The 26,056-nt window shown below is 43.0% G+C and overlaps 1 long non-coding RNA gene across 2 annotated transcripts in view; it reads right to left on the reverse strand.

The window, feature by feature from the left end:
* The window catches only part of LOC142044714 (uncharacterized), a 112,576-nt gene that overhangs the window by 16,521 nt on the left and 69,999 nt on the right, over positions 1 to 26,056 (reverse strand). For both annotated transcript variants that reach the window (XR_012654404.1, XR_012654403.1), the window contains exon 4: positions 19,724 to 19,850. This is a non-coding gene — a long non-coding RNA (uncharacterized LOC142044714). The remainder of the gene's footprint in view (positions 1 to 19,723; positions 19,851 to 26,056) is intronic.

The raw sequence follows: 26,056 nt of genomic DNA on the forward strand, positions 1-26,056 counted from the left end.
AGTTCTAGGGCTCCCAATCTACCTGAATCTGTCCTGAGAACTTACTTATCTAGAGAGAAGGAGGGAGGGAGCGAAAAGTAGAGGAGACATTACTAAATCCCCTTTTTTCGGAGTACATCAAGCTTCAACATAATGGTGGAAATAGAATAAATTGAAGATGCTGCCTACAAGGCTGGGCACAAACAGCTCAGCATCCGCTCTACCCGCGCCCCGAAGCAGCCAGGTGCAGAGCAGGATTGGTCCGTGCAGTCCCAGTGCCTACAGACACAGCCAGCTTAGGGCGAGGGTGGAAAAACCACACAGCCCCACTCATTTACGTGCCAAGGTCCAGTTGCAGCTGGTAGCAAGTTGCAACGCCTGGTGCAGAGGGATGGCTACGACAGGAGAGAGAAGGGAATCTCTGCCTTCGGGGAGTGTTACAGCACTCCGGCCCGCGCCGTGAGCGTAACGACCGGGTTGGGATAGCTTATTTCATCCTTCCTCAAGGCCAGAGCTCACGTGCTGTCCCCAGAGACCAGCGCCCACATTATCAGAACCTGATCTAAAGAGGAGGGAAATTAATGGGACCTTTAATTTCAACAGTCTTTAGGACGGGCTTTCCCGTAGAAAAGATCTTTTTCTCTGGTCCTTAGTCTTCACAGTCTATCCACTGGTTCTCAGCAGCGAGGCAACTACCGACTGCTCTGGCTAAAAACCAGCCTCACCCACGGAATAGTGGTGATTTTTCAAAACTGATTTTTAAGGAGGAATTTGAAAACAAAGAGTGACAGATCAATAATCAAAGCAGGACAGCTACCTTACAACACTCATCCCTAACATGGGCAAATAAAACGGAGTAAAAGAAAACTGGCCAACTGCTATAGCTGGCCTACATGTTAAATCCAAAAGAGAAGTCCCTCGATATATAATACGACAGAGATTTGTATTATTATGTAATCTCTATTAGGTATTGATTTCCAATGCAACTGGCAGGACTCAGTACAAATTAGTCAGGACTGCTGCTTGCACACAGGTTCACTAGTTCCTGTCTTCCCTTGTCTCCAATGCTCTTAGATGAGATAAAGCTATCCAAAGTTATTGTTGTTTCCACTTTTATACTGTCTATCATGGGCCAAATAATCCTGTGGAAATGATCTAATCTGCTCTCACACCAGTTTTACAGCAGACACTCAGATGACTTTGCTTATACTTTCCAAATGTATGTCTTCATACAGGAGAGCAAAATTTCATCCACTATTCAGAAATTCAGATTACCAACAGACAGAAACTAGCTGCCCTCTTTTACTAATTTATCTGTCAAACATCAGGTTTAGCAGTTCAGCTCAGGTGGAAAAAATCTTACAAGACAATTCACGGGTTCTTCTTTGTCTTCAGAAAAACTGAGGAAAAACTTAAGAAAAACTTTAAGAGAAAAGGGAACCACTTCCCATTTCTCAGAGAAGCAGTCTAGATAAACAACATAACCATCAGCAGTATTTGCAAGTGAGACAAGTAACAAATGATTAAACATTCAATGCCTTTAAATTGGAGCAATTTCCTTCAAGGGAATAGAACATTCACTTCCCTGGAGCAACTGGCTTAAACAGAAAGCTCAACTTTATCAATATCATAAATTTTTTCTACCTCTAACTGACTGCAAAGTAACGAGAATTAGTGGAGCCCGTAGCCTAATTTCATCAGGTACATATTAAACCAACCTTTCAAGGACAGAAACATAAAAATTGATTAATTTTGTGCACATCACAGCAGGCTGAAAATCCCAGAAATCTTGTCTCTACTATCCACCAGAGTCCTGGCTGGCTGAAGTCTTGCAGAGGCTTTTGGCTCTTACTCTCATGTCCTGCTTTAAACCAAATGTTGTCCAACAATGTAAAATTATTTGTACATTTAAAAAAATAGGAAAAAATTACTTGAAGCAGACTGAATGACTGTGCTGGGTTTGGCTGGGATAGAGTTAATTTTCTTCATAGTAACCGGTACGGGGCTACGCGTTGGATTTGTGCTGAAAACAGGGTTGGTAACACAGGGATGTTTTGGTCACTGCTGAGCAGGGATTATACAGAGCCAAGGGCTGTTCTGCTCCTCACCCCACCCCACCAGTGAGCAGACTGGGGGAGCACAAGAATTTGGGAGGGGACACAGCCGGGACAGCTGACCCCGACTGACCCAAGGGATATTCCAGACCATAGGACGTCATGCTCAGCATGTAAAGCTGGGGGAAGGAGAAGGAAGGGGGGGACATTCGGAGTGATGGCATTCATCTTCCCAAGTCACCATTCCGTGTGCTGGAGCCCTGCTGTCCTGGAGATGGCTGAACACCGGCCTGCCCATGGGAAGTGGGGAATGAATTCCTCGTTTTGCTTTGCTTGCATGTGCAGCTTTTGCTTTCCCTATTAAACTGTCTTTATCTCAACCCACGAGTTTTCTCACTTTTAACCTTCTGATTCTCTCCCCCATCCCACCGGGGGGGAGTGAGCGAGCGGCTGTGTGGGGCTGAGTTGCCGGCTGGGGTTAAAGCACGACAATGACAAATATTGGAACTGAATGAAATCAAACTCTAACACGCAGTCTACGTAGCTGCAGGTTGGTCTGCTCCTGGAGTGGACTGGGAAGAACAAACATCCTTTGAGAAAGATTCCTGTGGAGATTCAAGGACATTTGAGGAATACACAAGTACTGGAGGAAGGAGCTGCGCAGAAAGTGCTCCTAATAACCACTGATTTAGCTCTTGAGAGATAAAAGTAAGAAAACAAAATACTCTAGGCTGGGCTCCTGCCTGCTAAGAGAGACATTTTTTTGTCAGTTCTTGCACAGAGCTAAATTTTTATGTTAGCACTTGTGTCTAACACACATCCTCTATAAATATTAGGAAATGTCTAGGTCTTTTTGACAGTCATTGACCTCTCATTTCTGGTTTAGAAAAATGCTAAGCATATATTGAAAAAATAATGCATATAACTTGGGAAATAAAACATTTTTCAGACATACATACCACAAACATACCATGACTGCAAATCCAAACATGTTTACAGCAGTAACTATATAGATACGGATATTGATTCCTAAACTCTCATTCCCTAGACCAGACTCTGTTGAGGCTAATGAGACTACATTAATATATGAGGAAAGTTTAACCCAAATCTTTTAAAGGACCAGCTCACGCTGTGACAACACCTAAAGAACAATCTAATCATAACCATGCTGTTATTCACGGAAAACATACAGACCTTTCCTGCCATCAAATGTGAAAAACCACTGTAGATGTAGCATGAGCAGTTCTCTCCCCTTGTGCAAAAGTGTCATCTGTCAGCCAGATCTAGGAGCAACTGAATACGGAGTACTCTGGTCTAGTACCTCTTTCACAGATAAAACAGAACAGGACTTGAAAAAACCCAAACAAACAGAAAAAGTATTTGAAGTGTCAGAAGACAATTCATGTCTAGCCGTAGGAGTTTCTCTGCTGAACCCCTCAGACCGGCCTAAATAATTTATTTCCACAAGTATAATGTCACTGCACATCAAACACATACTACGGTTGCAGGAACTAGGCCAATTCTTTCCACATTGCCCTTTTGCATCAATCCCATTAGCTTTCCAGCACATCAGGTCTCTAGTACAGGAGATGAGTATTTGTGCATTACCATGCGCCTTTGTCCACCCTCCCCTACAAACTGGGATCTCACGGTCTCTGGGAGTATTTATGTTTGCTAATCCATTCTGGATTGACTCTCTTTTGTTTTACACCTGAATATGATACTTCCTTGGAAACTGGATTAGTAGGGAAACACCTTTTATAAAGGACTTCAATAATTCCAATCTTTATTCCTTAGAAAATGAGAAAGCCACAGAAACAAAGACATAGGTTATATTCTATTAGGGGGTTAATGGTGCAACATTCATCTATAAATTCATGTTTCCTCATGTCAAATTCATAAAAAATAGCAATTAATATTTTGTTAGGTACTGTACTATAGATACTTGCGCAGAAATAGTGTGAAATTATGATCTGTCCCCACATAAAATTGTGACAACTTGTATGACACACTAGGAAGATATTTTAATATCAACAACATAAGCTATACTACCTGGCCCAGAATCTAAGTGGAATGACTCCCTATGATTTATTTGGCCTTTAGGTTGGACTTCAACCCAGCTGACTAGCAGTCAAATAACTACGCTGTTATTTTTGATGACTCTACTATCTTTAAATTGATATTGAAAACAAAACAAAGCAAACCAAAACAAAACATACCAAAACAGCTAGCAGCCAATACAGTATGTTAATCCCATGCTGGCAAAACGAATCAGCTCCAGTGAAACCAGGTGAGTTTAAAACATCTTCATATGAGATGGTGGTAACTTTTTTATCCATTGTAATATAAATAGATACACATCTGGTCACAATGCTTTAAGTAGCCTTTGTAGAAGCACTAGTATTGAGTTCTGGTCATTCTCCTATTCTTCCAAATAAAACCCTTTTCTTTTTATTTTCATTTTCCTTCTGTAGACGAGATTCAGGAACATGGGCTTCCTCTGCTGGCAAACTCTGTCCCTTCTCCAGGTTTGCTTCTGAAAACCTGCAATTCAAGTTATCCCAAACTGCGCCTGCAAATTCACCAGGATCCTCACAGTTCCAGGAATCTCATCAGCAAGAAGACAGAGGAAATACGTTAAGAAACCAGAGAAGAAAAGCAAAATGATCAGCATAGGAAGCAAGGCTCAGGGCTAGATGTGAAAAGGGTCTCAAGCACGGTGATAATGAATGGCACGACACCTCGCACTCAGGTGCCTGCCCCAGGAGCAGCAGCCTCCGTCTTGAGTCAGATGTTTATTGTTTGACACAACATGAGGAACAGGAGGTACCTGGGAACATGACTCAGCTGTGAAGACTGTGTTAACAGTTTTTAATTAGATTTCCTTTTTCAAAACAACTTCTTTGCATGCTGGTGCAAGGAAAAGATAAAGCTGTCTTGTCTTCTAGCAGACTGAAAGCCTCTCTCTCCTGAAAAGGCATGAAATTCAGTATTTCTGAACATCACAATGAGCTAGATTTTTATACTGATTAAGTGGGAAGCCCTCGGCACAAGATTATAGCACCAGTCTTGTTCTTTTTCTCTGGTGTCACCCACTCAATTGCAGGTTAGAAGAGGAGCTCCCAAACCCAGGTCAGTCACAATGTGCCTGTTAGCACCACACACCCCTCCGTACTCAAGAGGTGTCAACCATTGCCCTGCTTTTGGCAATTTCCTACCTCTCAGAGCTAGAAGCCGGTAACTAACAACCGAAAGCCAGTGAATAAAGCTTTGCAGGGCTCTGTATTGCTGTGTGGAATGAGATGGCTGGCACAGCCGCTCCAGCCCAGGGCAAAATGAGAGACGCTATCGGTGGAGGTCAGAGATCATTCTGGAGATTTGAAGATCGTACAGTTCATGAAGCTATGAAAGAGGTGTAAGTCATCTCTAAGCCTGAAGCATGCTGAATTGCTTTGAATTAAAGACTACTTAAATAAACACTGTTATCAGGGAGTCATTTGTTAAATTGATTTTAAGTTTCTTTGAGAGAAAAAAAAGTATTTGCAAACAGATGGTAATGAACTCCATTTAAAGCAACAGCTTAATTCACTGCATCAGATTCTGACCTCCTGAGTCATATGGGCTAGTCACTCCACAGCAGAAGCGCTGCGCCTGCAGGCTCCTGCGGTCCGGAGCAGTAACGAGACTTGAAGCAAATCCCCTACCTGGCCCAACTTACCATACACGGGTCTAGCCTGCAGAATGTTCCTGGTACACGTAAACCAGATTCCTTTCAGAGGAAACTGAACCAGAACTTCTACTCCAGATACTTTATTCCTATGTTGGTTACTGCAACCCCTGATGGGGACACTGAGGTCTGAACCAAGAAGTGAGCCACATCACCACTAGGTCTTATAGCATTTATCAAACGTGCACAGGCCTAAGAAAAGTCTCAAACCACCAGGGCACCCTCCTGCAATGGCTCCCACACCGCATAAAAGGCTGAGTCCTGCATGTGCTTCCTATTTGCTCATGATTGGTGATCCTCAAGTTATCTTTGCTGCTCCTTCTCTCCCCACAAATTAATGTGGCTGTCTTTACCTAGTGTATCTTCTGTTGCACTCTCCCCCCCTTGCTGAACACCTTTGTTTCTCCTAACGTCCTTTTTATTCTCCCCCCTTTCTATTGCTTTCTTCTACAAGAATGGCAATGGCAAGTTTCAGCATCCCCGAAAATCCAAGCACAGCCTAAGCCCAAGCTCCATTGTAAATCTGCACTGTAAGCGCGCTGAAAATTTCTCGAGCAGCTGCACAAGCCCGTGCCAGACCCAGAAGGCTGTTAAGCTCTCCGTGGGCTGTAAAAGGATTGGCAATCAATGCCACAATAAATTAGCGGTGATAAAGCAGTACTCTTAAACCTCTGTTACGCCACCTCTCCCCTACCCACGACAGCGGGCAGTGCAGTGGACCGCTTCCATTCCTCGCTTTGGCAGACGGACGCGTGCATCCTGTACCCTGACTCGTTCCTACAGCACCACGTCCCTCACTAGCGCAGAGACTGCTGTTCCTTGCCAGCAGTCTGCTCTTAAATTTGAGGGCAGCTCAGAAAGTTAGTAGTAAGGGCTTCTGAGCCACTGCTTCTTATAAATCTTAGAGGGGCAACAGGTTTTTGAGGAAAAAGAAGTAAAAATTCTGAAATCATTTGGATCAACAACAGGTTAGGAATATGTCAGCAGCACAGATAAAAAGAGAATCAGGTCTCCCAGAGAGCAGTTTCTAAAAAGTAATTAATTTTATTCAGGAGAGTCAATTCAGGAGAGTCAGGAAAATTCATGACAATTTGTCCTTACAGCACAGGAGGTTAAAAGAGAAAAGACACCTGCCTTATTAAATTTTAATCTCCAGAAGCAGTTTGCAAATTATTAATTATACAAATACATTAATCAGGAGAATTGTGTGTCTTTTTTGACATCACATGACCATTCTCATGTGCCAAAAATGTAATTTTTTTCACAAATACAGAACCATCGGCAGTATGCATAAGTGCTTCTATTAGAGATAACAAGACCTCAGAACTGGGGAAAAGATGGACAAGCGAAATGAAATAGCCAAGAGTGTTCACATCGGTCATGCTGGCTCCCATATACATCTCCCCACCCCTTTGGCAACAGATTTAAAAACTGAAACTTGAAGGCATCTAGCAATATCTAGTACTCATCTAAGCTAAACAAACAACAGCAGAGACCATAATCTCTCCTCCTCTTTCCTCAGATTAATCTGATTTACTGCATCTTCTCACAGATAAGCAACAGCTAAGGTGCAGCTAGTTGTTCTTCATAAACCTGTTTTGTTTTCTTATGGTTCTGGCTAGGAAAATTGATCCCCACTGGGCATCCCGGGGCTGCTGCCCTTGCATCCCCTCCTGGGGCCAGGCAGGGGCTGCAGCTTGCTCATAGACACAGGCTATTCCTAATTAGCCATAACACCCTAATGGGGAGGCAACGAAAGCCTTCGTTGACTCCTTCTGGACAGTGCTGATGGGGAGAGGAGGGAGGGAAAGGACCTACGCTGGGAGGGCATGCAGAGCACCCAGGCCTTGAAGGTGTCCTTTCTGGTTACTGCTTGTCTTTATTTAGGACCAAACGAAATGGAAAAATAAAAGGAATAATAATGGAATGAGAATGGAGTAAGAATAAGAATAATAAACCAATAGATGCCTTGACATCACGGGCTGATGTGAAGAACAGTTCTTAAAAACGCTGATGCTTTCATACTGATGCCCTGGATCTTCCCCCTAGTGATGCTCTAGCTTTCCCCAGCAGACACGGCCAATGTCGTCATTTCCACAAGAACGTCTTGTTTCATTTCCACGACTTCCCCCGCTTGATGGAAGACAGGGATGATCGCTGCTAATGTTAACATCTCGCTGGGGCCTAATGTTACAAACCTCCCCTTACACGTAACGTTACACTTCGGCTACAGTCCTTAGATGAATAATGAAAATTTAACCGAGTAAAGGAGTTATGAGATCAGGCCCATAGTGAGTTTTATAAACACAGTAAATGCCTTAAATTTTCTACATCGAGTCTTCTGTTATTTTTTACTGTGGAAGTACTGAGTTCACATAAACCAGGGCAAATGCAGGTCACAAAGATTGATATAGAGATTTATCACGTCTGTAGTACACAAATGTACATTCTGGATGACCCAAAAAATAATGAAACCTAAGACGAAAGTACTCACAATAAGGGAATTTTGATACTTTAAACAGCTCTGCTTTGTTTTATAATGTTCCATTACCTCACAAATAATGTAGTTGTCATAACAAATAGTAACAGTGATAGATACTAAGAAAAGCTGGATGTGCGCAAGACTGTGGATACAGTTCCAGTGTTCAGATCTGCATTGACTTTAGACTTAATATTACTTGGATTTCTCAGCCTGGGCAAGGGCCACTATAATATTTCTCAATTTACAAATCTAATCTGTATCAAATAGCATATAGTAAAATGTAACATTGCGTTGACCTGAGCACAGTTGTTTAAGACCGTATATGGATTTTACACAGATGAATCTGTGTGGTTAGATTTCTACTTGGAAGACTCGCCCAGGCCTCACAAACTTCTCAAATACCTTTAAAAAGCGACAAAGGAAGAATAAGGTGCCCCACCATTTGCTGGCTGGATGCCGTCCATCACGTCTGCAACGAGAGCGGTCTGATCTCAGGCTCAGCGCAGCTGCTCCAGGCAGCATCGGCAGCACTACCATTTGTTGAGTGTCTTTAGAGCAGAACCCCATTTTCAGTTGATCAAGATCAGAGGGCGATAGGCTAAATCAGGCTGGGACGGACCAAGTCTACCCTCCTGGCCCAAAATAGGGCCAGCTCTGGGGTCAGACCAGGCTGCTCAGGGCTTGGACCAGTCGGGGCTTGAAACCCTCCAAGGATGGAGACTGCTTAGGGTGACCTGTTCCACTGCCTCATGGGGAAAGTTTCTCCCTATACTCAGCCTGAAGCTCTCTCATTTCAACTTATGCCCATTGCTTCTCACCCTCCCACCCTGCACCGCTGACCCAGCCCAGCTCCCCCAGCCTCTCCTGTGGGGCAAGTGCTCCAGCTCCTCCTGCCGTGGGGGCTCCCCCCTCCAGTTTGTCCACAACTTTTCTGTGTCAGGTCCCAAAACCGGACTCGGTGCCTAGACGTGGTCTGACAAGTGCCGCACAAAGGGAGACAACCCCTTCCCTGGATCTTTGGGCCATGCCCTTGGTCACCCAGCTCAGGAGCTGCTGGTTGCCTTTGCTGCCAGGGCACACGGCAGGCTGAGGTCCAGCTAGCTGCCCACCACCAACAACCCCTCCATCCCCGGACAGTGTCGTGGCAGGGGGTCATCCCTCCCGGGTGCCAGGCAAGTATCTGCCTCAAAGAAAGATGCTTCAGAACATTGCGGGTCAACCATTTTAATTATTTCTGCGAACAAGGAACAAAGATGGGTTTGCCCAAGTTTAAAAAAAACCAGCAACATTTTCTCCAAGCGACAGTCATTCCCCAGTTCTTGGGATCCAGGGTATGCATTTTGCCATCTTCTGAAAAAAGCCCTAATTGTAGCCAAGCTGTCTGTGAAGAATTGCAGGCTGCAGAAGGTTGAAGGGTAGCACGATCAAGTCAGAATGCTTTTGGCAGAACAAGCTGTATCATGAAACCAAAATGTTTCATCGAGCATTGAGTTCCTGCAGAGCCTCCCTAGTCTGTAGCACTGCACTCTAGCCAGGCAATCCCTCCTCCAACCATCCTCACCACTGTGCTGCAAAGTGCTGTAACCTGGGCAAAATCTAATCTGAGCCATCTCTTTCAGGAATATGCATCTGACACTAGGATTTGGAAGGGTATAGTTCAAGTTTCCTCATTTTCATGCAAACTGGATTTGTCTTGAGGAGGAATTCTCTGTTCCTCCTTATATCCACTATTTCATATGACTGAGGGCTTCTGATTCCCTGCAGCACCCACTTTGATGGTAGTTCAGCCATAAGACACCACATTTTATTTGGGCTGGAGAAGTGTCATTCTTGAACATAACCGGGGGTTGCTTGCAGAGATTTGAGTTTCATTGGAGAGAGGAAACCATCACTCCAAAACCTGAGAGGACATTGGTTGGGTACTGGCCGATGCTGGTCCAGCCAGCTGGAACTGAGGGACATCAGCCCAGTATCAGCAGAAATACTGGAGATCACAGAAACTGGGCCTCTGGCGTCAGGAGCTCACACGTGCTTCAGGGACTGCAGCGAACAGCTCTCAACTCACGAGGGACAGATGCATCTGGCTGAGGCTGTTGGCTTTGCTCAAGGTAACAGAACATTAGGCTGCGTATTTAGGCTCTGTGAACATTTATTTGTGATGCTGGGAAACGTGCACAGCTTATCCTAGGGGTCTCCTGGTATTACTGCATGACATCCGCTGCGCGTATGCCCTGCTTACATTGAAGTGTTTGGGTAGCCAATTCAAGCTCTCAAAAGTTAGGAAATGCCAAAATTCATGCAATTCTCCTTCACCTCTCTCATGCTTGGGGTCATGTTGTCTTTTACTGCCTACACATCAAGCAAAGCATTAATTAGTTCAAGCTATGCAAATTGTTTTAAAAAGCTAAAAAGCCTAGTTTGCAATTTAAAATGGGATCCAGATGCCCTCATCACTTCAAGTGAGAAAAAAAAGCATTAAGTGGTAACTGTTTTTTTGTGTTACATGGCATGCACCCAAGTTGAACTTGCATATAAAAATAAACCTTATGAGTTCATTGTTCTGAACTTACAGCCAAATGTCCTGTTTGTCTTCTGCTAAGTTTAAATGTTTTGTGACTAAGTTGTATAAAACATACTTTAAAAAAAAAAAAATAACCAAAACAGTAACAGTAACTAGCGAAATCTAAATAATATAATGGTTTATTCCTTTGTATACTTCTAGCCATTGCACAACCTTTGGATCTTCTGACAGAATTAATTTGAAAATAGCCTAAATATTCATTTATTTCTCCGTTCCCATAGAAACTCTGACAGCAATGATTCATTTCCAAGAATTAAGTCCCTGACCATGCAATTCATACCATTCTTCTCCACAAGGCTCCAATCGCTAGCACACTGTGCTGCCAAGAAAGCTCACCTGAAGGACAGATTATCTATTTTTGTTTGTCTGCTTCACTTTCTTGGAAACAGCCTTGCTTTTCCACCACAGGTGATTTGCAAAAAAAACCTAAGCATCACAACAGGTATGTTCTGCCGTGGTGAGGAGAGGAAAGAACTGGATTTGCTCTGCCAAACTGGAAGAACGTGGGATGAATACAAGCCTGCTGCAAACGGGCAGGGACCCTGCAGCCTAGCAGAGCACTTGTGTCCTACACCATGAGAAGGGACAACGCACCAGCTGGGCATGAGCTGAGGGGGGTAAGGCCCTGACAGCCTTCTTCCAGACCCAGGTTGGTCCTTGCCTGACTAAAAGTGTACAGTGTATGGCGAAAGAGTGACTTCCCCAGAATGACTGGAAAAATGAGTGAAAACAATGACCGACACAAAAACGTCAGGCAAAAAATGGACTCCTCACCTCCAATCTAGACACATATCCTGTCTATGTAGTTAGCCCTCCATACTCACCATTCCTCTGGAAGTTTGTCTTCAACTTCTGCTTCCAGACCTTCTCAGTCCTTAGCCTCTGTGCCAAGACCATCAACGCATGTGACAGTTGCACTAATTTTGATAGTACTGTGGTCTTCAAGCACTTGTTTGGTGAAGCTACCTAGGAAAATCAGCTTTGTCCCACTGCAGGGCAGCTGAGGGACAGCACTTACCACCTCAGCAACACAGTAGTTGTTAAAGGAAACACAATGAATGGCTTCTCTGGCAGGAAGAGGTGAGGTGGTTGCAGCTCATGAGGGTTGTGCACCCTCAGAATTACAACACAAAAGCAGAAAAAGATACATCAGCTCCACTATGTGCAAACGTGCAAATCATTTTCTGTCGTAAGGATGTGGTAGCGTGGCTAGCTCAGTGGTGCACAATGCACACTCGAACTGAAAGACTATTTTTGCTCCCAAGGTTGATCAAGTAGATGCTGGCACGTGAGACACAGATGCAGAAAAACACCCCACAACTGCTGCCTGTGAAGTGACTATCAAGCTGTTCTGCAGCGCTGAAGACCAGCTCTGCCAATGATATTCATAAAGAAATACCCAGAAGTTTAAAATGGTTCCTAGGCTGCATGGACAAGTCAAGAATCATAAACAGTTATCTTCGATTTCCAGAATACACCACAGAGTAATCTGGAAATTGGGTGATGGAAGGGAAAGTCGCACAGGGTCAACTAATTCCTTTCCAGCTACCAGGGTAGAAAATAGGTACTGGTCTTCCTTCACAGAGCAGTGGGGCAGCCATGCTGCAACCCCATCAAATCAAAGGACTGAACCCATAGAAACTTCAAAGGTTTCATTCTTAAATAACTGCAAAAGAAAATTCAATCACGTAAAAGGGAAAAATAAATAATAAATAAATAAACTAACTTTAAAAAAACCCTATCATTTGGTAATGATGCTCATTTAGGTAATGCTACAATTAAGGATTTCCTATCCACATTAAAGTACATTTGTGGCTTTCATATAAACATACTAGAGACTTGTAGGTAATAAATTAATGTAAATGATACACCCATTTACAGATGCATTAGAAAACTAATCTACTAGGGCAATAGAAACTAAAATGACATTTGCAGGGATTTCTCCCACTCTCAAAATCCACAGATGCGGTCAGGTTGGCAGCTCGCAGTTTGCACCGTGGCCCACAAGTTCTGGTGGAAGCGTCCTGCGAGTAACTGTCAGCAGGGTGAGGGATGGAGGGCAAGAGACAAGGGGCACCAGTGGAGTTCATTAATGAACATGAGATTGAGCATACACCAAGCACGAGTTCCTAATGAGCATGTAGATCTCTGCGTGCACTGTTAGTCAGACTAGTAAAAAACACCCGGTAAGAAGTAACTTCAAGATCAAGAGCAGAACTGAACTGTGAGCTCTGTTACTCTTACGAATGATGCATGGAAGTGTTTTGGAGCAGCTTTTGCTCTTGCTATTATTAGGCCTTACTTATGTATCATTTAGGTGTACAAGGTAATTTACAAGAGGTAGAATTTGTCAAACACAACATAATCCTTGTCACATGGTGCTGAGAGCACAGGAGCAGTGGCAGCTTCAGCACAGTAAAAACAACTCAAGAAGGTGTCACCTGGGTTCTGCACTCTGACAGACGATGGCACCATTCTGCCCACGGCAGCAGATTGCGTGGGTCAGGCAGAAGGAAAGTATTTTCACTCAATGACCAAATGCAGAAAGGAAAAGCCCCGTGGATTTCATCCTGATGTAGTAAGGAAAGGTAACATCCAAGTTGGAAGCATAATTTAAAGCATGAACACTGTAATTCCAGTATCAGCAGTATAATTTAAACTCCTCGTGGACTGCAAGCATTGCTTTTGGCTATGGTTAAAACTAGGAGATGAAACGGAGAAAGATTAAATGGAAGGTAAGTTACCAACCAGGAATGTCCAACACAGACAAGATATCTAACTAGCTATGTGGTATGTTGATATGGCAGCTTCTACCATGCCTTAGAAATCCAAAGCAAAGGCGTCTGAGACACCAGAAAACAGTTGCTGTAGGCTGAAAATACAGAGCTTTTCATCCAGAACATGGGCTGCTTGGCTGTATCTACTGTAGTATATCTATTACGGTGCCAAGGTATGTTCCTAGTTCCCAAAACTTGATCATCTGTATCGTTATTTTATTAGAACAGTTTTCTGGCAAGCCTTTGGCACATCCTAATATCACAGTCCACAGGTGTAGTTTGGGAGTTAGCAGAGCCCAGAGACCATTCCCAGCTGGCTGTTTGCCTGCAGCCACTCTGCACTGCGGGGAGAGAGAGGGTAATACTGTGGGTGGAGGTGGCTCATCCCCCACCAGCTGCCAAAAACAGTCCCAGGGGTGCTCAGTCCAGCGGTACGTTTGTCGCCCTTTCATCCTGTGAACAGTGAGCCAGCTGGGAAGAAGTGATCAAGAAGTTTCATTTCAGATTTTTTTCTTCTTGCCACCGCTGATTTTTCAGGGATCCAACTTTCTAAGGAAGAATAGGTTCCACCTCTTCAGTTTGGACTGCTGCATCTACCATTGGAAGTCAATACATTGACCATTTGTGGTTTAATTAAGTAAAGAAGTTTGACTGAATGATGCCACAGAAATTGTTTGGACTTAACGACCGTTAGTCAGGCACAGGGAAAGTACGCAGAAGATGGCATGGCCACACCTTTTTGTACGCAGCCTAGATCTGCCTGGTCTCTGGCACGTAATACAGGACAAAATACAACACATTCATGCAATTGCTGAGAGGAGCCCATCTTTTGTAGGAATAACACCTGGTATGGCCAGTCCCTGAGTTCAGTGCATCTCATGGGGCTGACACGGTTTCTAGTTCCCGTGACTCAGCAGGATTAGACTGAGAGAGCAGGAGGAATCCAAAGCTCAGCCCACACAAGAGAGAGCCACTGCCAACAGGCTTGGAAAAGAGCTTGAAACTGGCAGGGTTTGCGCTGACCAGCCAACCAAGACTGTGCATCTGCTGCCTGTTCATGGTTTCCAGCTTTTTATTGCTTTTTATAGCAACAGATGCTTTTAGTGGCAGCTTCAGCCAAACCAGTGTTTTCTCACCTCTGCTTGGTCAAAACCTACAGACTTTCCTTTCAGGTGTGGATCTTGCTAATGACGCCCAGGCTGTAGCCACCTCTAGAGAAGGTCACTGCAATATTTTTGGCAGAGGAGGGAGATACACATTGCATTAAAACTATCTGAAGATGTAAACTGACAACTGGTTGATGATGGATGTCTTATCAGAAGCATGAAACCAGTGATCTGCAAGAGGGACCAATTACCTTTCCATATAAATTATTGCCTCTCTCTCCATCCGTGCTGCAGAAGGCTGAGCTGTAGATCTCAGACTACCGGCAGGAAGGGACACCCAAAGGCAGGTTACGATGCTGGAATTCAGCCTGCTGCTTTAGCCAAAATCAGCTAGTTCAGTATATACAAGTCTGCTGACCTTCAAAACATATAATTTCCGAGATTTGGATAGAGGTCAGGCAAAAAAAAAAAAAAAGAATGGGGAAGGTTCTAAGGGAGAATGTGGTATTCTTACCTGATTATCACTGGGGGTTTTTTTAGGGTTCATCTTTGTAAGCTGTTGTCTTCTGTCTTAGAACTCTGTACAAGTCTTTAAGGGATGAGAGGAAACTTTAAATGATAGTAGAGATTAGGAGAAGCACAGATTTTTTTAAAAAATTCTGTTTAAATATAGCGGACAAGAATGAAAACAGCTGGGGCCACACTAGAGTACATACCAGACTGAAATAGGGGAAGGGTAATAGTTTCTCAAGGTTTCCTTCATTTCTGTTAGGAAATACTGTGAATGTCCTTGAAGGAAAGACATCGGTGGCTTCAGAGCAGCAGACGGTTTGAGCTAGATGGACAGATGCAGCAGGGATGTGTCTAGGCTGCTGCAACAGTACAGCAACATCCCCCAGCCTCACCACCGTTACGTGCTGTAGTGCGCACGTGTGTGTACTCACACACACAAATGGCAAAGCTACAGTATGCTCACAATGTCTCATAACTCCAGCAAACCAACCCTCGAGCAAGAAAGGATAACAACCAGCCATGCAGTGAGGTTGCTGGAAGCTGTTGGGGTCGTTTGGTGCCCACCCCGGTGACTGGGCATCCCTTCCAGATGCAAGGGTTCAGGGCAAAGGCTTAACTTGGCAGTAGAAGATGGAAGGGAGAGGATGCACACACTCACATCTGTGCTTGGACACCAGGCATAGCTTTAGGATAAAACAAAAATAATGAAGAAAAAGCTATTTTTTTAAAGGCTTGCATCGACTCATTTTCATCTGTCCATCCTGTTCTTTCCTACTTACTTCATCTTTTCCAATCAGTAGAGATTAGATACGTAAAAGTTTTTGGGCTGGAACTGATAACTGTAGCTTGCCAAACAGATTTGGATGAAAGCTTTTTTAGGCACACTGTAGATATAGAATTGCTGCAAATAAGCCACAGGAAAGACTTTTAGGGTCACTTTCCTCTTGCCATCCCTTTCCTTTCACAGAGCAAGACATGAGATGTTTGCTGTCCTTGTAGCCAGGGCAGTATATACAGCCCAGCAGCAGCAAGCAGCAGGGGACTTTCCATGGAAGTCCCCTCTCCAAGGCACACAGCACATTTCTGGGGCTCGGGCAGGCAGCAACGAGCATCGTGCCAGGGCAGCTGCAAGGGTTATCGGATTTTTCAGAGCATGGCAGAGGAGCATTACCACAACAGGGTCACTCTGTCACTGGTGACCACAAGAGTTAAATACGGCAATTTAGTAAATTATCTGTACTGCAGGATAATCCAAACCACATTTTCACTTAACGTATTCCCTGAAGTCTCTAATTGCTCCTCTCCAGCTTTTTACTAGAATAAACACTTTTGTTAGTAATGTAAAGGAAACAATCTGTCTTTGGGTGTGCTTTTTTGTTTTCTTCCAAAGGCCATCCACAGGGAGGAATTAGCCTGATCCAAAGCTAAACGGTGCCCTCATTTGCAAGAGTACAACCCCACTGACTCCAGAAGCCTTTGATTCCCCCACCTCCTCCATGCGGGAAGACTGGAATAAATTATCAAAATGCCAGCCCTCTGCTTTCCTTTCCACTGGTGTGGGAGAAATGGGGCTTGAAGTGGACAGAGCACGCCTGCTCTTCTGGAGCTGTGAGACTGAGAAAATAAAGGGAAGGGAAAGGTTGGAAACACACTCATGGATGGGGTCCATATAAATTAGAACCTGGGAACTAAGAAGCATTCACTGGATGTCACAAGCTTTGTCTCCAATGGGTCGTGTCCTGTGTCCCGTGTCCCCCCTGCACCCAGATGCACAAAGACACTAACATTGGTCAATAATTTAGCCAAGGTGTTGCAGGTAACTGACAGCATGTGCCTTTGTCTAGAAAAGCAAAGCGTGCCAGCATTACCACGTTTCCTTTTAGGTGATCAGTGGAGCAGTTCACGCAGCTAGGATTGCCTATTATGAGGAGGAGATCATATGTTCAGAAACAGTTAGCCACACATTAAGATCAAGTAGTCCCATTATATGCTAATTAAACCACTAAAAGATCTTGTGACCTTCATGTAATGTTCCCCTATTTATATCCACTACTGCACAATCTGTTGAACTCCATGTAAAATATTATTATGCAGTTTCTGATTAATTACTAATATGTTGTAATAAAAACCTGTTAACACGCTTACATTGGGCTTTCTGTTATTAACTATTAAACAGGAAAGCTTCTCTCTCACCCCATTGAATCTGAGGGCCAAATCCAACTTCAGAGGTTCCTGTTTGTGTACCTGTTTTGTTCTCTCATTGCTCCTAGCTTTACTAAAATAATTTTCTTAGGTGGGTGCTACTGTAAATGCTTTTATAGGTATCACTAATGACTCATCATCATCCCTCCCAACTACCCGGCTGTACCTCTACTGGCATCACAAGAGAACTCTAAGGCAACCGAAAAACAAAACCAATACTGGAAAAATAATCGAGTTCTGCTCATTTCCAGTCTGCTTTGATTTCCCTTCTTTTTGCATTTATCAGAGGACTGGTATATACCTCTGCCGAAGGGGAGATGTGCTGTGGGTGGAACAAATGTGAACAGGCAGGGATGGGATAAGGTATATGCGGCGTCTGCTCACAACATGAAGCCAACCTCCTGGCCTCTCGGCGAGACTGCTTTCTTACATCCATGCTCATCGCGGTGATACCTGCAGTCTCTTTGAGGTCGTGCCACTGTGGGACTGCTTCCCCCATCTGACCCTATCTGAACACAGCTGTATATAAGGAGGTTTAAAATGCAGCATAGACCATAACCAGTTTCTTTCCAAGATCAACTAACTGAGGCATTTATTTTCAGCTATATGACGCCTCTGTAAACGAGCTTGCTGGGAAGCAGACAGCATAAGCAAGAGAGGAGAGAGATGGAGAAAGGGGTAAAGAGACGTAGGGAAATGAGAGTCTGGAGAGGAAGGGAGATGCAGGGAGAGAATCATGCGGAAAAACTGCCTGCTGTTTCTCTGAGAGATGGATGCTGCTCAGCGACAGCACTGTTCCTCATGCAAGCAGGCAATGCAGTTACTGCTCGCTGAAGGAATCTGTCATCAAGCAGGCAAATATGGAAAAAACCCACCAAACTTTGTACTTTTATGTCAGTTTTTTCGGGGGTTTTTTAAACAACCATGTCAGGGCCCTTGCCTGCTGGCTATTGTTGTCCGCAGTGACTCTCCATCTGTCTCAGATGCACACAGGGAACAAACCACGTTCATCATTATTGATTACTTTTGGTCTTGAAGGGCTTTGTAATGGAAAGGCCGATGTCAGTGTAAGACAATAGATATGGTGAGACCTTCCCCAGGCTTCTTTGTTTAGGCTCAGCGGGTGCATCAGGCACTTTGTGTATATGTCTAAACCAAACATCAGTCAGAAACCTGCCATGTCCATTGGATACAAAAAGCTGGTATCTCAATGCGTGAGAGAATTCCATAGCCAGGGTCAAGTTTACTTTGAAGACTACGTTGTGAGGGGAGAAATGCAACTAGGGATAGGATCCAGAGCTGTGTTGCAGCTGGGACTTTTACATTATGAACTCTCACGAACACTGGAAATCACCTACACTCACTGGTTGAAGAACTGTAAGAACTCACTACTGTAAGAACCCAGAGAAGAGCCGTGGCTAGATTCCCTGCATTGTAAACTGATGCAGAATCAAGGTTAAAAGGCTTTACCTTTTGCTGGTTTGCTTCCAAAACAATTACAAAAAGTCATTCCATTTTGGGAAGGCAAAGTGAGTGAGAAGTGGGAACAAATATTTAGAAACATATAGGGAGATTAAGCAAAGAGATTTCTTGCATAAGTTGTTTTCTTTCCTCTCCCCCCCCCCCGCATTGCTCTTTATATAAAATAAACCCAGCATATGTAACTTCATTTAACTTCATTAGCAGTGAAAGCTTTTAAACATTTCCTTCTTTCTGTTTCTGATTTTATCTGAAAATAAAACGTGGCGTCTTGCTATCTTGAAATTTCAGCTTACACAACAGAAAGCTCCAAAGGAGATCCAACAGTAATAAAATGGATAACTTCCTGCATTGAAGAGCTCAGCTCTCTCTGCAGAGAAATACAAATCATCTAATTAGAAATACAGATCTAGCTCTTGCACACTTCTAGACTATCAGCCTGAGATTGTGTGAGTAGCTTGAGCTACTTACAGAGAAACTAGAGGAAATGTGGAAACACAAAGAAAGCTGAAGATGGTAACCTAAAGACCTACCTTAAGTCTACCTGCAAGTCAGTCACCTAAAAAGATGTCTGTGGAGTAAAACAGGCTCTCAGTCAAGAGGAAACAGCTGTAGCAGAAGTTGTATTGGGTTTTTGTGAGTTACACCTTCCAAGATTCATTTCTGAACTACATTAGTTCACTGAAAAAGTCAGGTTTCTGAAGACTGCACCACCACCCCCAACAGAATATTAGAAAAACGTAAGTAAACAGTGTTTTGCTAACAGCAGCTCCACGATTCAGAATGTCTCCAACTGGATTCATCAGATGTTATAAAGGCTTACCTCACAGACTGACCAGCAAATTTCCTGTATTCGAGTGACTTGCTACATCACGGGACGCTCTCAGACCTGCGCTAGCCTCCCAGTGAGATGAGGGATGAGCCTGCCTCTCAGAAGACAAAGAAGGGATCTGCAAAAATGGAAAAAATTTAGGTAGTTTAGTAGCTGGTTTACAGTGTTCATGCAGGGTGTTGTCCTCTGTGACACTATGCTATGTTTGGCCAAGTGCTCCCACTCACATAAACCCCACGGTAGTGGGTACAGCAGTATAAGGAGTAAGCCGTGGCCCCGTCTGTAAGTTTAGCCGTTCCTCTTCAGGTGTTCTGAAGTGCTTTGCACTACTATCACTGTGAAACTTTCTTGGAACAGCACTGAAGCCAAGGACTCCCAGGGTAGCATTTAGATATTTGCATCCAAGAAAGAAATCCGTACCAAAAAAAAAATCTCCCAAAGTCCATCTTTAATTGGAAGTCCATAATGATAGGCATTTTTGCAGCCATGCCTACCCAAAAGCCATTGACTCTGCAGGGCACCTCAGCACCTTGGGACCTGCAAGCTGTCGCCCTCACTCCAAGTATGGGGACGTTTCCAAGCTTTTCATTAGTAGATGAAACAGTGCGTGGGAACATTTCTGGCCACTGGGATGGGTTTGTCTAGACTAATAAACTCTGAGTATGGCCCCTGGCATGAGACATACCCACATCATCCAGCCTTCTCCCAAGCAATTCCTGCGCACGGTTTGGGAGCTGGAGGGTCCGAGGGACCAGTCACCCAGCTGCCGGGTGAAAAAACTCGCTACCATAGATGTGGGCTATTCTGTGGGCCAGTTGACTTCAGCGCCCATTTAATTTATTAATGCAGATCTATCTGAAGGCAGCCCAATCCAGTATATGACTGGGTTTACCTAACACTCTGCTGTACTGATGTCAGTGCACCGAAGCTACATCAGCGTGCAGGAAAGAGGGATAGATCGATAAAGTCAGGGAAAGAGAGTGAGTAAAAAAGTATCTGCGTTTAGCCTGTCGCCTAGAGTACTCCCATGGTTTGGTGAGCGGGTTCTTGTTCCCGCTGAGGAGTTGATTGTGCGTTTTTATCTAATGACTCTTTAATGGATATACATTCCCCTGGAGCTGGAACAGGAAAACAGCTGTAATTGTGTCACAACAGAACAAGCTCTATGAAGCTCGATTTCCATTTGAAGGGAGGAATTTTTAATGATATTTATGAAGGACAAACCTCATGCAAGCCATTAATTTCTCCAGTCAATGACTAAAGAAAGTAGTATATAATTTAAATATACATTTTAAAAAAATATGGATGAATCAATACTAAATTAATTTTTAACAATGGCAAACTTCCAGGAATGATTAACTGGGTAGGCTGATATATAAGATAACAAAGGCTGGCATATCCAAACTAGAGCTGGATATAATTTGAAAAATAATTTAAAAAATAATTCCCCCAAATACTGATTCGAATCAACTGCAGTTAGTAAAAAATTAATGCTTATTCAGCAAATATTTAGTCTCTTTAAAAGGGGGAAAATAATTTTTTTGTTACAAATAAGCTCAGTGGTTTAAAATAAAAGGTAAAGCTGCCCAGTCTCTAGAGAAAGTAAATTAAGTTTTATGTATCAGTCAATTAATTAATTAAGTTTATTCAAGTTTTAAATTTGGAATTAAAAGATAAAAAGAAAGCCTTAGGATTGTCCAAATAATAAAAAAATTAACTATCACACATCTTTCTTTCAAACATGCTTATACAGTTTAATGTGATTTTTGATACATGTGTTCAAAGCTATTTTTGGAAGACATGGGAAGACTAAGATGTGGGCCATGTTGGATTCCATTTCAATGTACTCAGAAGTTTATATTTGCACTAGCTCTTATTTTTATGAATTAATTCTTTTTCGTACTTTTTCAATGTTCTAGTCTTAATGTTTTTCTGGCATTATTTTTCTAGGGTGTTGATCAAAACCACAAAGGAGATGAACTGTGCAGTCAAATGTTCACGTGCAATTCCTACAGAAAATTGTGTCTACTTTTATGGCATCTGTTATTGTAATGTCAGACACAAATAAATACAATATCCTCGTTCTTAAAAGGCAGAGACTTTAAGTGGTAGAGATCTGAGAAAAAGACTAAGAATGGAGCTATCTGCAGACTAAGGGAATAGTAGGGGTTAAGGGAGGGCAGAATCAAACAGGTGAAAGATCTCTCAGGACAACTACAGAAGAAATAGGAGGGACCACAAGGTTTCCAAATCCAAAAACACAGCTGCAGTTATAAGATCATCTTTCAGTCAATGATATATTTGACTCTACTTTTTCTTCCTTTTTTTTTTAAACAGAGACTTGAAATTCCTACGTTTGTCAAGACTCAGGCTTGAACATGTTCACCTCAAAATTATGAGAGTGCTTGTGTGACAAGATGCTGCTTGGTAGATACAAAGAATGAAAAAACAACTTCTAATAGAGTGTCTGTGATTTTAACTCCCGCTGAAACTGAATACAAGAATAACTGAAAGAATTTACTTTTCACATTGCTTACCTAGAATAATGCTAACAAGCGGTAATGCTAATTTGTGTGAGCTATTCCAACATAAAAACAGAGGGAAGCTCTAGTTGTACTTCAAGATAATTCAGTAACTGTCAATGAGGACAACAGAATTGATTTTGCTGAGTTTGCCTCATGTTAAAATTGAAGTACTTTGTCTTCACTGAGTTTTTTCCAATGCTATAGAAAAGCACATTATCTATCCTGAGGTAAAAACACATCTCTTTCAATAAAAACATTACTTCTGTTTTTTACGGTGAGTTCTGAAAATTATATATCCCTTCTCATGCTTTTCCAGCCATTATATTGATTGCTACATAAAATTACTGAGTTATTTCAGCTGTCACTGTCTTTTGAAGGTTATGCAACTTAAAATAGTTAAACTAACCTTTAGTTTGACCTTTGTAAGCCATCAAAACATTCTTGGAAGCAGATCTGTTTAACCATTGGTGATTTTTAGGCATATTTAAAGTAATATCTGAAAACTGAAGGCCAGTGTCTCCTTTGGGAAGATTAAATTCCACTTCCCACACAGTATTTTCTAACATTTTTAAACTTTGAAAATAAATCAGTCATTGACTGAAGAACATTTTCTACTATTTATGAAATGAACAAGCCAAGCAAGCAAAAACCGTTAGTTTGCCACCAGTTTCCTCATCCGCCTGACCCCCACAGTGACAGATTCTTTACTAAGCAATTCAGATATTATATACACTCTCAAAAGCAGCCTGAAGAAACAGTTGCGGGAGTGGCTGCAGCCCAAAGGCATGAGGTAACAAACCAAACTATGGTGGGGACGATCTAGTCACCAAAATGGGAGCCTTCAACCTTTTAACAAGCTCTGGAGAAAACAAGCAAAATTCAAGGGAGTACCAGAGTAGGGCAAGAAGAAGGGAATCCATCTGAAATGCTGAATATTTTGTTCAGATAAACAAATTAATTGCATATTCAACATTAGATGTCAGGTAGTCAGGATACGTTCTTGTAAACTGGGGAAAAAAAAAGACGACTTTTAGAGTTGGTCTTGTGCACAGTGATTTAACGGGAAGGGAGTGGTGGCCCTTTGCAGAGCGGCGATCTGGAACTGTGGACGTGGTGGAGGGGGGCTGGCAGGGGTTGCAGGCTGATGTCATTGCTGCCTGACAGCACTTTCCTGGCTCCCCTTGGTATTTCTCTCGGTATTTCTCGCTGGACTGACTATGTTCCATTTGTCACCATTCCCTGGATTGTGCAGCAACAAACATATGTAAAATTAATTTACTAATATTGCATATTTAACCTTAGAGCATACAAGCCTGGATGTCTTATTTTGCCTTATTCTAGTGCTATTGTTGATATTATGTAATTATTCCATTTCCCGTCCATATGACTCAATTTAAAAGTTTTTTTGGATAACACCATTAAGCATTTTAAGCCTCGATGTACACACATTTTCAGAGAAGAAGAGGCTAATCAAGACTCTTGTTCCAAAAGGAGCCTAAAGAAGAGGTGTGATTTGTGCCAGAGTATCACAGCTTCACCAGGCTCTGCTCTGAATTCGGAAACACAATTTACTGGCTCGGTCATAACCATGTGCTTAGTGCTGGGCAACAAGACAACTTTTCTAACACTGTGTGCTATGTAAGGCATGAGATGAGAAAGATAGTGATCTCTTCTGGCCTCCTAGGCTATAAAGCTCTCCACAAAAATTAACTGGAATAGTAAAATTAGGATATGAACTTCAGGAAGGTTTAAGGGTTATTACACACCCCTGTTGCCTTAGAGCAGAATTTCTTCTTCTCCAGTTGAAGACTCACATGTCTCTTCTTACTGAAGAGAAAATATCTCAAGGCTAAACCCTACCTGCACTGAACAGGAGATGTCTTAATGAGACAGATGTTACAAAGAGAAGAGACCCATCTTTTACCTTTCCTCTCATATTGAAGGATAAAGTGAAAGAGATGATGATGAAAAGATGACAAAGTGAAAAAATAGAGCTACCAGATTTTCACACACTGTTACTTTAAACATGTTTCTTTGTACGTTCCATGCTAGCCACACCTCGGTGATTATTTATACAGGACAGTCTCTCTTCTTGCTCTCAGAAATGTCCCGCAAAGTCATCTATAGCTTCTAGCAAAGGGTAAACAAGGCCTAAAAAATTACTTCTGACAATATGAGTAACGTAAAAGAAAATTTGTCATTTTAAAGGACAAGTTCCTTTTGTTTATTACCAATAAAAACAATGTAAAGGAGTAAGAAGATAACATTTGATCCAGTAAGACATAATTCCCATTTACTCTTTGCTCTGTGCAGGTAGGGGGAATTATGTGCGTGCAGACTTGCCAGTTCAAGTATGATGCAAGGAATAAAATTGTTTCTCTGTGCTGTTCCCCTGTGTACACTAAGCTTGCCTGCCAACAAGTGTAAAACTGGGAATTTGCTGTCAGCACAGCTCCTGTGGGCAAGGTGAGCTGCATGTGCAATGCAGCCGTGTGTACAAAGTGGCATGATTTTTGGCAATTTTAGCCCTGTCCTACAGTTCAAACATGGAGACTTGGCTAACGAGTTCCTACTTCGCTGCCCACTATCTGCTACACTGATTAAAGCCAGTGTTTTAATTTGGACCCCAATTTCTACAGAATGTTCTTCACATAAATCCGTCCACCTCAATGAGGCAGTTTTCTACTTGGAAGAAGATCAGGAGACTGAGACCCAAAATGGATCCACAGCACGTGACAGCCTTTGTTCCCTTTTTTCCCAGAGGTGTTTAAACTTTTTAAAAGGATGGATACGCTCCATGGCATTTAATACCTAGATGGCCAATGATAATAGGTATCTAATTAAAAAACAGAGGTATTTGTTGGGCCAGTGGTTTGAAATGTGTACTTAAGTACCTACCTATAGATGGCCCATAGTGAAACTCTGGAGGCAGATAAGCATAGAGGATTACTTGATAAAATCATTTGCCCTCACTTTGTATTGAGACAGAGCAAAAAAGTTACTGCTACAGAGGCAAGTTAATTCAGCTTTGGGTGGGAGTAATTGAGTTTGGCAGGAATTCTATTAATGCTGAGCAAGGAGACTTAAAACACTGTGTGAATTATCTCGGGTTGCAGTCCTGCAGCTCAGCTGCTCCATTCTCCATTCTCAGGCTCCAGTGCTGCAGCGTTAACACTGAAGAGAGAAAATACAAACCAGAGAATTTTCCACAGATTTGTCTGCAACCAGTTAGTCTGATAGCCACGTAATAACTTCAGTAGCTCAAGTGCATCACCATTTCTGCAAAACAGCTTGCCACATACAGAAGCCTTAGTGCTCAGGCCTCTGCTAGGAAGCTGGGATTTATTCTTTGTACATCAAAGGGAGAGTATCAACAAGCTGGATAGAGCTGGACTGTTAAAATGAGTTTGTGGTGGCTGGAGAGCAAATAGATTGAGCTTGTTTGTTCATTTTGGTTGCGTTTTAAAAAGCAGGAGGAGCACCCTTTAGCCTACAGGTGTTGCTAAGCAGAGGTTCTTCAGCCCTAGGCAGGTATTGGAAGGAGCGGTGCTCAACGGAGCTTTCTGGCCAGTGTGCCACTCCATGACCACAGCCACCGTACCGGCAACAGGGGCTGCCGCTTAATTCAATCCTGATGGAGCGAGTAGGGCGAGTCATTGCTAATATCGCTAAGTTGCTCTGCATTCAGCTGTCACCGCGGCACAGTCCCACCCCTCACGGAGCCATGGGACCCTGGGGGAGCCATCGGCTCATCCTTCCCCCTGAATCGCTCCTGGAGCTCTCCCTCCGCTTGGCATCC

This window comes from Buteo buteo, chromosome 25, assembly GCF_964188355.1.
Source record: "Buteo buteo chromosome 25, bButBut1.hap1.1, whole genome shotgun sequence".
Lineage (NCBI taxonomy): Eukaryota > Metazoa > Chordata > Aves > Accipitriformes > Accipitridae > Buteo > Buteo buteo.